This window comes from Pleurodeles waltl, chromosome 2_1 (genome assembly GCF_031143425.1).
Source record: "Pleurodeles waltl isolate 20211129_DDA chromosome 2_1, aPleWal1.hap1.20221129, whole genome shotgun sequence".
Classification (NCBI taxonomy): Eukaryota; Metazoa; Chordata; class Amphibia; order Caudata; family Salamandridae; genus Pleurodeles; species Pleurodeles waltl.
In genome coordinates, this window is record NC_090438.1 from 605,868,144 (window position 1) to 605,880,870 (window position 12,727).

General features: G+C 44.5%; 1 protein-coding gene across 3 annotated transcripts in view; it reads right to left on the minus strand.

Moving 5' to 3' along the window:
• The window catches only part of ELMO1 (engulfment and cell motility 1), a 1,154,836-nt gene that overhangs the window by 313,308 nt on the left and 828,801 nt on the right, over nt 1–12,727 (minus strand). The window lies entirely within an intron of this gene.

A 12,727-nucleotide genomic window follows, 5' to 3' on the forward strand; every position in this document is an offset into this window, starting at 1 on the left:
CAGGCTATAATTGGCTGGTAAGCACCCTTGCTGAGGAAACCAAGAGACTTACACAGTCACTTCCTGAGAATAATTTGGTTCAACTGCTCTGGGAAGTCAAAGACAAGTCATCTTTCAGTCAGAGGATCATGTAGAATTGGCAGGGGTGGCTGCTTGATAGGATCATTGGGGCGTTGACCCCCAACTGTGTGCCACTATATCCCAGACACACTCATTTTTTTCCCCTTAAAATACATTGCCGGCCATTCCGTCATTTATTTGCTTCCTTGAAAGGCAGAGCCATGGAGCTCTCTCTCCCAGCAAAGCAGCAGTGTCTGCTAGTGCTAGGATGTAAATGAACTGCACATGCAAGACTGGCCAGTGTATTTGCTGTGGCCAGCCTGACGTGCGCAGTTCAGAGTTCCCCAGTCAATGCTATCTGGATGCTGTGAGGTCAGAGACACAGCCTCATCGGTCTCAGACTGAGCACTGCGTTTGTCTCCTCCAGCCAGTTCTGGCACTGCGCTTATGCTGTATAGTATTACAAGCAACATGAGAGCAGTGTTTGGATTTGCTGGGGTGGCATTGCCAGCATGCACATATTTTAAGCCAGGGAGCAACCTCAGTCGAGATTGGAGTGTGAATAATTTGCAGCTGAACCTGTGCTGCTGGATCGGGAACCTGAATAATATAAGACATCTAGGTATGTTTATTTAAGTGGTGCGCACAACAAGCTACAGAATTCATACTGCAGAGAGGTTCTTGGTACCTTCTATTTATATTTCTATAAAGCAAAAGCATTTAATGTTATGAGCCCCACCACTTACAGATGTTCTTGGTACCTTCTATTTATATTTCTATAAAGCAAAAGCATTTAATGTTATGAGCCCCACCACTTACAGATGTTTCAAGCCACCCCTGGGGATTGGAGCCAGTTGTAAGACTTGATCTCACAGAAAACACATTTTCAGTTATCTCCGAGAACTATCACTTTGACGGGTCTTGCTGGCTGTAACCGAAAGAAGGAGTCCACTTCCCAACTAAATCACTGCAGTTCTAGAACAGACTATTCAACGCAGTTTCCTTCAGAAGAATGTGTAGTTATTGTTGATTTTTTTTTTTTTACTTTATAATTTAATAATACTTTATAATTAATTAAAATCATTGCAATTACCAGAAAAAAAAACGTTAGAATACCATCCATTCATATTTTCCCTTACTGTTAATAGACCAAATAAACCCTACTCACGTGTTGATTGCCTTATGACGTACAGTCATACATACCAGATCAACATTGAGCCACTGACTGGTGTATTATACCTGCTCAAAGGGCTCTAAGTGATAAACATCAGAACACGTTGCTGGGTTAATTATTCAGACAATTTTAGCACTAATAAAATGTAATTTGTCCAGATCAAGGGCAGGGTATAAAAGTGCAGTTAGAGGAAATGCTGTGGCCCTTGCTCATATGCCTGGAGCGGACGGTGATTATTTCTGATACAAGCTGGTGGCTTGGTCAACCGTCTTGGTTTTTTGTTGCATGTTTTAAGAGGTGTCAGTTTTTAAAATAAATTTGGCCAAGCACGTCATATATTGCTGAGTCAACCCTTTCAGACTAAACAAGACAGCCTGCCGGCACAATCTGATAACATTGGCATTGAAGATATTTTTAAGATACAGCTTCTGCCAAGGTAGCAGAGCAGGGCATATACAAAGGATGTGTAGGAAGTCATCCCGGTGATGTGCTCAAAGTCTGCATCTTCCGCTATTTGAGGGTCTAAGCCATATTTGGGCAGCATCCAATGAAGGTAGTAGCCCAAGTCTGGCATGGACCACCTTTATTTTTAGAGATGTTTTTAATATTTCTGCCATGTAAAGCTGTGCTGTTGGAGCCTTCTAAGTGTTAATTGCCATCCGTTAGTGCAATCGCTTTCTGAACTTGTCTTTGTCCTTGCTCCATGAGAGCAGCTTGACTTGTTTGTTTAGTAATTGCTTGCATTTTTTGTGAACTAAAGATGCTTTATGGCTGAAGCAATTCTCTTTGGAAATGGATTTGAGATTTTCGCCAAGTTTGTGCCAATCTCCTCCCAAATCAGTGCCTTTAGTGTGTTTGGTTGAGCCTCTCTTAACATGGAGGCATATTTGAGCAAAGCCCGTCTTGTGCTTATGCTTGTTCTTGTAACCCAAATTCAAATCTAATCTGCGCTGGAGAGCAGCTGTACAGAAGGCAGAAGAGAAGGCGAAAGACTTTGTTCTGGGCAATGTTCATGAAGTGGTTTAGCTTACGGGAAATATTTCCAGACCATGTGCCAGGGCAGGCAGGAATTTTGCCCTAATCACTGTAAGGAGTGGACACCAGGCTGGACTTTGTAGTTTCGAAGCCAGAGATAGAACTGATGCAAGTTGAGACTCCATTCTAATATTCAAGGTGTTCAGGTGCAGGTGATGCAACCAGCGCTCCTGTAGCCAGACACCAAGATAGTTATAGCTTCTGCTTCTTTCCACTAATTGATCTCCACAGAGCCACTTCTTTTTCTTGATTACCCGCTTGCCAAAGAAGACTACCTTGGTTTTCTCCAGGTTCACCACCAGCTCATTAGTCATGCAATACTGATCGAAGGTGTTTAGCACTTTTTGGAGTCCTGTACCTGAAAGATTCAAAAGGACAAAGTCATCTGCATATAGTAATGCTGTTAGAGGTAGTTAGCCAGTTTGGGGGGATGGGAGCTGGTGGTGTGCACAAGTTTGCCAAGTAAAGTTTGAAAAGCATTGGAGCCAGAACACAACCCTGCTTGACACCTCTGTCTATCTGAATTTTGGCAGACACTTCAATTATTGCCTACTTTCATCCTTGCCCAGTTTTCAGAATATAAAAGCTGTACTCCTTTTAGCGGTTCTGGCGGGATTTTAAGGTTTGCTAGCTTCCTCCACAGCCTGTCCCGGTCCACTGAGTCAAAGGCTTTGGATAAGTCCACAAAGCAGGTGTATAGGGCCATTTTCTTTGTGTATTTTTCTGCAAGCATGGCTAGAGCTATCAGGTTGTCAGAAGTGCTCGCCGAAGGCCAGAAACCGGTTTGATTTAGGGGTTTTAGATTAAGCTTGATTGCCCATTCTCTAAGTTCCTCCAGCAGGAGACCCGCAAATATTTTTGCATCAATTTCAAGCAGTGACATCAGTCAATAGCTGTCAGGGTTCCCGTAGGGGCCCTTCTTGTAAATTGGGTGAAAAAGTGCCTCTTTCCAGGAATCCAGAATTTTGTTTTCCAGGCTGCTGGCATTAAACAGATTGCAGAGCAAGCCTGCCCAAAGGGCGGGTCGTGTTTTAGTACTCCTGCAGGGAGGCCGTTTGGCCCGGGAGCACCACTCGGTCTGTAACGTTGCAGTTGCTTCTCAATCTTTTACAGTTCAAAGGATAATGGCTTTGACTCACAGCTTTAGGTAGGGAATGGGTTTGCTGTGTTCGAGCCACTGCAGAGGTTTGAGATGTGTTCGATCCACTTTCTCGCCTGCACCGTGTTACTTTGGATACCAGTGGTCCTGCGCTCCAGTTGATTGATAATAGACTACAGCAGCCGGCTGTTCTTTTCTTTACCAGCCTCCACAATTCATTCCTGATGTATGTATGCCTGCTTTGCTTCCCATACTGCCTTCTTGTATTCCTTTCTTAGTTCATGAAAAGTGCACAGGTAGCTGTTACCCAACGGTTGTCTCGTTAGGAATCTGGCTGATTGGTTAAGCCGTTGTCTTTGTTCCCTTAAGTCCTGCGTGAACCATTGTTTTCTGCTCAGCAGCGGGCCGACCCTTAACGGTTGACGGGGCTCTAGCTGGTTCCTTAGTAATGTCAACATTGCCTCCCATTTTGTGATTATGTCCACGTGTTCCGTCTGATCAGATGGTAAGTTAGCTTTCCATGCCTAATATTTCTCCATACACATGTTGGACCATGTTATGCAATGTAAGTGGCTTCCTGGGTCTTGTTCACCTATCCTCTGTAGTGGAGCCGCATGAAAATTATTGTTTGTTATTTTAATTATTTGTGGATTGTGGTGGCTTTCACATCTCACCTCTATGCTGAAATCTTGGAAGTACTTGAAGATGTAGCAAAAGTGTAGTCCAGAGGTGTGACTCAGGTTCATTGGGGTGTCTTTATGGAATCTGTCATTTAGGGCCCTCAGCCCTAGTGCCTCTAGGAGTTTCACCAGGGAGTGGTCACATTTGTCTATGTCCCTAAAAAGCGATTCTTGTGGTGGAATACCCAGACACTAATTAGGGAGCCTTCTCTGGAGCTTCCTTTACCATGGTTGGCCATGTTTAAGTCACCTCTAATGACCTGTGGGGGAGGGGGGACTGTATGCCACTCTTAGGGGTAACATTGTTTTTTCAGTTGTGTCTAGCAGATGCGGTTTATGCGTCATGTTAGGGTTGATGTAAATGTGTATTATTATTATTATGACGGGCATGGATGTTTATTCTAGCAAAACAATTATCAATTATGATAGCTAACATGTGAGCTGATTGCAGGTCAACGATCTTAGCATTGAAGGATTTGTATGTAGTTATGTAGGTTGAGAGGCTGCCTTTTGGGTGCCCTTTGGGCTTTGTTTTTGCAGCCAGACATGGGAATTCTTCAAGCCCAGCTAATGGATTTTCGGCTACTTTCCAGACTTCCTGTAGGCAGATGATGTCAAAGTCATTCAAAAAGGATTCCAAAATGAGATCTTGAATGATTTTACTGGCCCCTGCAATATTCCAGGATATTATGTTTGTGACCCCCAACTTACTTTTAGACAGAATATGTCAGTTTGGGATTATTTTGGCAGAGAAGATTCCAGCTCTATCCTTGTGCTGTGGGATTCTGTCAGGATTGAAAAGTGGGTGTGTTCCTTCTGACTTACTCATCTTGCAGTCCTCCTTACTGGCAATTCCTTATCCATGAGACTCCCTGGGGGCGATAGATATTGTGAGCTCTCTTGTCCTCATAGTGAAAGTGGGGGATGCCCCCTTAGCATGTTGCAGAAAAGATCTCTAGTTGCCTGCCCGGGGGGTTGTTGTCAAGAGGTTGTCCCATTTACTGTTTTCCTTTTCAGGGGTATTTTGCTCTACTTGCTTCCTTTAGCTCCATACCCCAGTCTTCGAGTAACTCTGATTTGGACAGTACTACCTGCACTATCTCTATGCTGCTGAAGCAAACTTCGGTGCACTCGCTTATGTTGCCCTTTCTTGGTGGTAAGAAGGCTACATATTGTAGATCTTTGCTACTTATTAGTTCCAAGCCATGGATAGTGTTTCAGATTCTCATAGGTTTGCCTTGGTTAAGGATGTCCCACGATCCCTGAGATTTGAAGGTTGGGTTAAAAATAAGGGTGTGGGCACCCCTGACTTTTGGGGGCGGTGGAAGCTTAGTTATTGATTTTTCGCCTTTAGTGGTGTGCAGGGCTGACATAATTTCTGCATTTGTGGTTGCTTTTTGTTCTGCAATGAGTGCTTGATTCGTGTTATATGTACAATGCTGATGAGCTGGAGGGTTTGCCTAGGAGCTCATTGGTCTTGGGGTCCAGGATGTAGACTTCCGTAGGTGGGATCACCAGTTGCTCACTTGTGCCCTCAGGGGCCCTTCCGGGGAAGGTTACCTGAGTGAGTGCCTCAAATTGAACTGGTTGGAGTTTTGTTCCTACAGGGCTCCCATTCTCTTGTACTTTTGGGTTGTACCTTTGAGCTGAGGATGGTTCTGTGGTCTAATCCTTCCCTGAAGTTGCAAGTTGAGTGGTTGCTTCAGTGGGTACAGATTACAGATGAGCTTCAGGCCTTGAGCAATTTGACTGTAGTCCATTGAAGCCACCTATTGTGATTTCTGAGCCATGTGCCCCCTGGATCTTACGTCCAGTTAGTCTTGTTCCTCCCTCTTCTTGCTGCCTTTGAGGATTGTTCCCAAACAGTGAGGAAGGCTGCTGATCTGTTGTGGACTGAGACTTTGAATCTCCCAGTTAAGCAGGAGCAGTGCACTTTTTCTTGTCTGTGATTTGCTTATGTTTTACCTCGGGTTTCCTCTCAGTGGGTTATGATTGCTGTGACTGGAAGGGTGTGGGTATTTGATTTCTGGATCCATCGCTGTTTTATTATGCATTTTCCTAAGGCATTTTTTTGTTTTTCCTAGACAGGATGGGAATGAAGGGACCTTCCACTATTTTGCGCTCCTAAATTGAGCCTTTCGCTAAATCTCCTAAAGCCTTTACTGGGCTTGTTTCATCCCGTGTGGTATTGATAGATGTGCCTTTTTGGAGGCTATTTGTGCCTTGTGGGCGCTGTGGATGCTGCTTGACATCGCTCCACTGAACCAACTCCTGTTTTAGATCTGTCACTATTATGAACATAAATAACAGCAGTTCTTGGAGTTTGTCCAAAATTGGAATGCAGTGACACTGATATGTCCGATTTACCAGGCCTTTGTCAGTTTGTGCTCTTCAAATGAGCGCGTTTAACCTGTCCAACTTGTTATCTATCGCCATAGTGGTGGTTGCCAAACTTTGCAGAATTTGAATTTGTATATCTAATTTGTCTGTATTGAAGATCATTTCACTAGTTATGGCTGTTAGTGTGTTGTTTAAGGCATCCCATCCAGTCAGCACAGCAGGGCGTACTTGGTGTCAGAGAGTCTGTGGTTTTGTGCTGTTTTAAGTGCCTGTGGCTCATTAGTACAGGACTGATTTACGTTCTTTTCTATGGGCGTAGGGAGAGCACCCTCTCCCTCTACACGCTGCTTCTCTTCTTTGTTGAAGACCTCCTCTAATTCTTCTTGTGTGAGAGAGACCTCCCAGTGGGGAGAGGTTGAGTTGAGGTTGGTGATACTGGGGCCAGCTTGTCCAGGCTTCCTTTGGGGCTTCCTTCTATGCCAATAACCTTAAAGGAGAGGTCTTTGAGTGACCCAACCCTGTCTTTTATCACTATGATTGGAGATCAGGGGGGTTCCCAATTCCGAAGTTGGATAGGGGGCTCAATTGAATTGTACTGGGCTATTTGAACTGACTGTGTCCTTGTTGTGGATAATTCTGGCATGAATTCTTGTGCTGTTTTACTTGGAGGAGCATCCTCCCAGGAGGTGCCCAAGGTAATTGCAGTATCACTGAAAGATCTCCAGTTGGGCTGTGGTCTTGAAACTGGCCCTCCAAGGGGGGGGGGGATTGTGGCTGACGTTTGTCCCCAGTGGCGTGAAGTACTTGTTGATGCCTTTGCACCCTGCACTCATGTTTCAGCCTCCCCCTTGTACCTGTTTATGTTTTCTGGGGGTGCACTCCTTAAACTCCTTCGACTTGTTTGCCTCCTGGGGCACTGCTTCTGTTGTGATTTAATGCCTCGAGACACGCTTCACCTTTCTCCTATTTGTGCGATTTGTGCACCCCCCATTTGTTTGGGGCAGCCTTCTCTTTTCTCATTAGGTTTTGCAGCCTTTCGTGGCTCATCAGGAAAAGGGAACTGCGGGTTCTCATGGTCACTTACTCTTTCCACACACCACTATGCTCTCTGCGTCGCACAACTGTGCTCACCCGAAAAAGTGTCTGTACATAGGTCCTAGCTCCACACCCATTGAGGAGAGCAGTTGATGGCAGCTGACGCTGACTTATATCTTAATATCTTATTTTTGCACCGTGTTGCTATGTTGTTGCACCATGCTTGCTTATCTGCTCTAGGACCTTGTTCCAGTGGCTGTTTCTTCCTAATGACCACTAAATACCACTCAGTATGCCCACTGCACGGGTTAGGAGTCTTGTCACTGCAGCTGTTTGGCTGGTGTTGTGCATTGGGCAAGCGGATCGCCCGGATTGGGGGCGGGGGAGCAAACGTTGCCCTTCGCTTGAGCAGGTCCCTCCTTATGGTGATAGGATTGTGCAGTTGTCTACCGTTGTCTGCCCTGCTGCCTATGCTTGTTGGTGCTGCTGTTTAGGTTGCATGTCTACGACTGCCGCTGTTGTAGCGCTGCCGCTGTTTTGGAAGACCAAGAAGGAGTCGACGGCCAGCGGGACTCAATGGAAACCCCACTGGGAACCCCACAAGCCCCAATGTCCTGGGGGGGCTGCTTCTGTAGGGACCAGGGAACACTCTCAGTCGCAGCTGATTACGACTGCCTACGGCTGCCATGCCAGCTTTGTCGTTGCTGCTTGTAGAATAAGCGATGTGGTGGTGCTGACGTACCAGATTCCTGGAGGTGGACTACCTTTTGGTGCACCCCATTGGGCCTTGCTGCTGGCCTGCTTGGGCCTTCTGAGCCATCTAAGCCCTGCTGGTGCCAGCTGGGTCCTGCTGCAGCCTGCTGGGCTCATGTGGCCTCGCCACACTGTATGAGTTAAAGTAGAGGGGGATCACTTTGGCCCCTTTGAGTGGATACCCCCGCCTCTGTGGAGGACCGGGGTGCACTTAGCAGCTGCCACCTATGGCTCCCGACGCTCACGCTGTCCTGGCCGCTGCCAGTGTGCCTCTTGTGCCTCTTGGCCTTTTGGGCCTGCCTCCTGCTTCCACTTCTCCCTCGCCTGCAACGGAGGTTGGGGAGCAGGTGGGGGAAGCACCGAGGATTGTGTCCTCCCCATTGGCAAGTAGCGAGCTGAGCACTTCTGGGTCTCCTCAGCCCTTCCGGGTCAGGCATCTGTAGTAGCGTAAGCTGACAGGAGGTATAACCACCAATCCTAGGACAGGCATTCAGGTAAAATCCAAAACTTTGATCCTTCCACAAAATATAATTTTGGAACTGTATGTCTGTTGTTTCTGTGTAGAACAGAACATATATAAAAATGGTTGCTGCCACGTATAGTGCTTATGAATTGTCATTTGGTAGCAAAATGGGCTGATGTGGTTAAAACCATGCAGTGAGATATGCTCTCATCCCACAAGCATGTCTGTAGGGTAAGCAATTGCTTTCAAAATGGTAGCGATAGAAGCTCCTATATAATAGAAATTTTACCCAATGGCCTGCATGCTCTATTTGGTCAGTGCAAATGTAGGTTCGGCACAACTGGAGGATCGAGGAAAACAAAGAGAAATCTACAGCCCATATTCACGGGCAACACTTTCAAATGTATATGTTTCATTAAAAATGTATTTACATGTCCATAACTGAACGCCTGACCTGTGCCAGTCCATGTCCGGTGTGGACGTTAAAGGTAAATGTGTTATCCATTACACATAAGCACATCAAGGCTGAAGCAAAAAAATATACACCTTCTACACCTCCATCATCACTGGAAGTAACAAAAATAAGGATGCCATCAAGATAAATATCTGGAGGTTACCACAAGCAAACTGAATTCCTTACATTTGCAGATCATGGGGTCCCTTTGCCGCTGTCAGTAATGTGGTAAAATCCATCAAAGTACTCACTCTTCCTCATCCTATTGTGTTCTCACATTATAACAGAGGATGGTGTGATGGCACTTCCCTGGCAGATGAAGTAGTCAATCTGGTCTATTTCAGGGCCTGTTACAATGTCTCAGTCAATAAAGTTCTTAGCCATTGCTCCACGGTGTGATTTCTCCCCGGCTATGAAGCCTGGGTTTACTGTGATGATGTGACCCTCCTGCATCATCATGAGGCTGCCATTTATAAGATGTATTGATGTCAAATTCTAGACTGCCTCTGAGCACAAACACGTCATAAATGATGACCAGATTGGGGATATGAATGGCCTCCCACTCATTGACAACCTTTTATAAATAAACTACCTTATGGCAACCAAGAAAACAGTTTATTTCTCCGAAAGAATATTTGCTGAGAAGGTGGCATGGTATTCCTGGCCAGAAAAGGGTGGTAATGGGGGTGGACACAGCTCATCCTAACGGGACCACTATATTCCCAATAATGAGGAATGGCAGTGGCTTCTTGGTGATATGCAACTTCTGCTTAGCGAAGGGGCAGATATCTTTCAATTCTGGGTTGCTTGCTGGTAGAGCAAATATCATACAAACTGCCTTTTTGTCTTCTTTAGCTATTAATAGTGCATTCTCAATATGTTTTAATGTAAGATTTCTCACATGCTTATGTATTGTAACTGTCCTAATGTAAAGCACTGATGCTCTTGGGTCTTTTCCATTGTATATAAATATATATAAGTAAATAAGTGGTCATTCATCGGATATTGTGGTCACTCAACGCAGAGAATATGATCACCAACTAGCAGATGGAAGGTCACTAAGCAGCAGGTAATATGGTCAATTTGCTTCAGACAATAATAGGATCACCACACCTGAAACTGTAGTATGGTAACTCTATCCTACCCGATCACCATAACATAACAATGTTGCTGTCACTCACACTCAAGATAATAATGCTGCCACTGTGTTTAAGTGGGTCATCCAGAAAAAGAGGACCTGGGCTTTTAGACATCCTACCTGTCAACAAGCAATTTACCAAATCTCTCGCATTGATGTTTCCATTTATAACTGACTTCAAAAGCAGCTCAAACAGAAATTACATCTTTAATTCTGTAAGGCGCCTTCAGTAAATATGATGTAATAAGGCAATGTCACCTCTTAAGTGATGGTTTTATTGCCTCAGGTGAAGGCAGGCATCCCTGGAGTGGAGTAGCATCTCATGGACAATACAGCTAATCAAGTATATCATCGTTTGAGCAGGCACTGCAGCTCCACAAAATGTGGAACCTGCAGCTCTATCTCCCAGTGTCCACCACATTCAGAGGGGAGAGCTTCAGGTCTTCCTGCTCATTCACAGAAATAGAAGATCTCAGTCCTCTCTGCCTCAGGGGTTGCTTATACAGTGACGAATAGACGCTGAAGACCACAAAGCACCCGAACTTTCTTCAGAGGTACTTCCAATACTCCACTCTACTTCTAGAAAAATAACCTAATAATTATCTAATAATAACCCTCTCTTCCTACAAATTGACATCGTTGTCCAGCACATTACTCCACCAATGTACACATGAACTCTTCACTCAGCAATTAGATGCTTTTTCATGTCTAAGGAACTGAAGCCACAGCCCTTGGCAGCTGCAAAACGTAGACAATTTCACGCTCTGCATCAGGATATTAATATTCATGGCCATGATGACTTTCGGTGCAAAGTGATTGACGCGGTGTGCCTGATGTGCCTTTGCATGAAAGTGCAGTGATACAAAATGGCAAACACAAACTTTGAAATGCATCAAAATCAGAAGCAGGCTTGTGCCTTCGCAAATGGAACATGCTCAACCACAGACCTGAAGTCCATGGTCATGAGCAGTACATCCATCAATGGAGTACCAAAATGTTGAGTGCGTGAAAGCATAACAAATACTGAGGTAAGCAAGTGGCATCTACCAGCCAGGAAAAAGTCAGTACATGTGAAGCTCACCACAACATCAAACCACGGGCAAAAAGAAAAAACAAACTTAATTATTTACCAAAGCAAGGTTACAGCAATTAGATGGGTCTTGCCATGATGTACAGCAAACTATTGACAGCAGAAACGTAGTTAATCTCACAGAGACTGGGGCCCATAGTAAAAAATGCCACCTTACTCCACCAAGCAGAAATGCCCATGACAGAGAAGTATTGTGCATGGGAATCCCTCATTTGTCAGGGTAGCAAGGGAAAAAGTGTAGAGTGGTCTGCCTGACCATTACTACCGGAGTTTCCGATCAGACCGTTAGGCAGCTCTGTCTTTGTCGTGCAGAGGGGGCAATATGGTGTACTCCACCTACGCAGCGATATGACCTCAAGTGACCCTACCCACAGAGGTGAACATAACCTCACCCGAGACGCATCCTCCACACATACCATTAGTTGTCAGGGAAACCCGCCAGTACTTGACACAAAACAGACCCAGAAAAAAAACACATTGCTGGTTTTAATATGGACATGTTTAGTTGTCGCCACTCGGAACGCAATCATGACTTGCCATTATGCACCAAGAAGGAGAGGGCCACACACAGGTTTCCCTGTTTGGAACGCTATTTATGTACTGACAGGGGGGCAAGCAGTGTAATCGACTTAATGCAATTATTATTAAGACAATCACCTTACAAGATCCTTGACAGTGATGGGCCGCACAATAGTACTTACTACTTGGTTTATTTCCTGCGTGGAATGAGGAATACTTGACTAAAGTCTGTGCATCAGTGTTATTAGTGCGAAAATGTTACGTTTCAGAAAGAAAAGCTTTAAAAAAACAAAACAAAAAAAAAACAGTATGTGATCAGTTATATTCTGCTTTTTTGCAGTCTTGTCTATGTACATATGTTTTTCAACCCTTTTCTGTTGCCTGCAAGCAATATCAACTCACTGCCATTAATATATCTTCTATATGTAATTTAGTTTCTTAAACATTACGTTAATGTGCACGGTTAGTAAATCACAAATACATAAAATGTTAAACATAAAATGGTTAAAAAAAAACAAATTGCTCAGTTCACAGCCCTTTATTGGAAGTTGTAAGTTAACTTCTGTGCAAAGAAAGCAGTACATTTCGACATAATTTTCACACACATAATTATGTTCAAGTACCTCCTATAAGCAACTCCACAGCATAAAGACTTCTCCAGAAGCATATTCATTCAAATACAGTGTTAACAACAATCATGTGCAAGGCAATTTAATCAATGACAAGTTTGGGGAGGAAACGCAGTTGACAACACCACTCCCTAAAAATCTTGACGGTAAGGAAGCTAAAGAAACAAAAATTCTAGCACATAAGATCCTTACAACAGCTTTTCAGGCAGTGTATTAAGGACCATACTTTGCTAAGTAGGTAATGCATCAAATTCATCA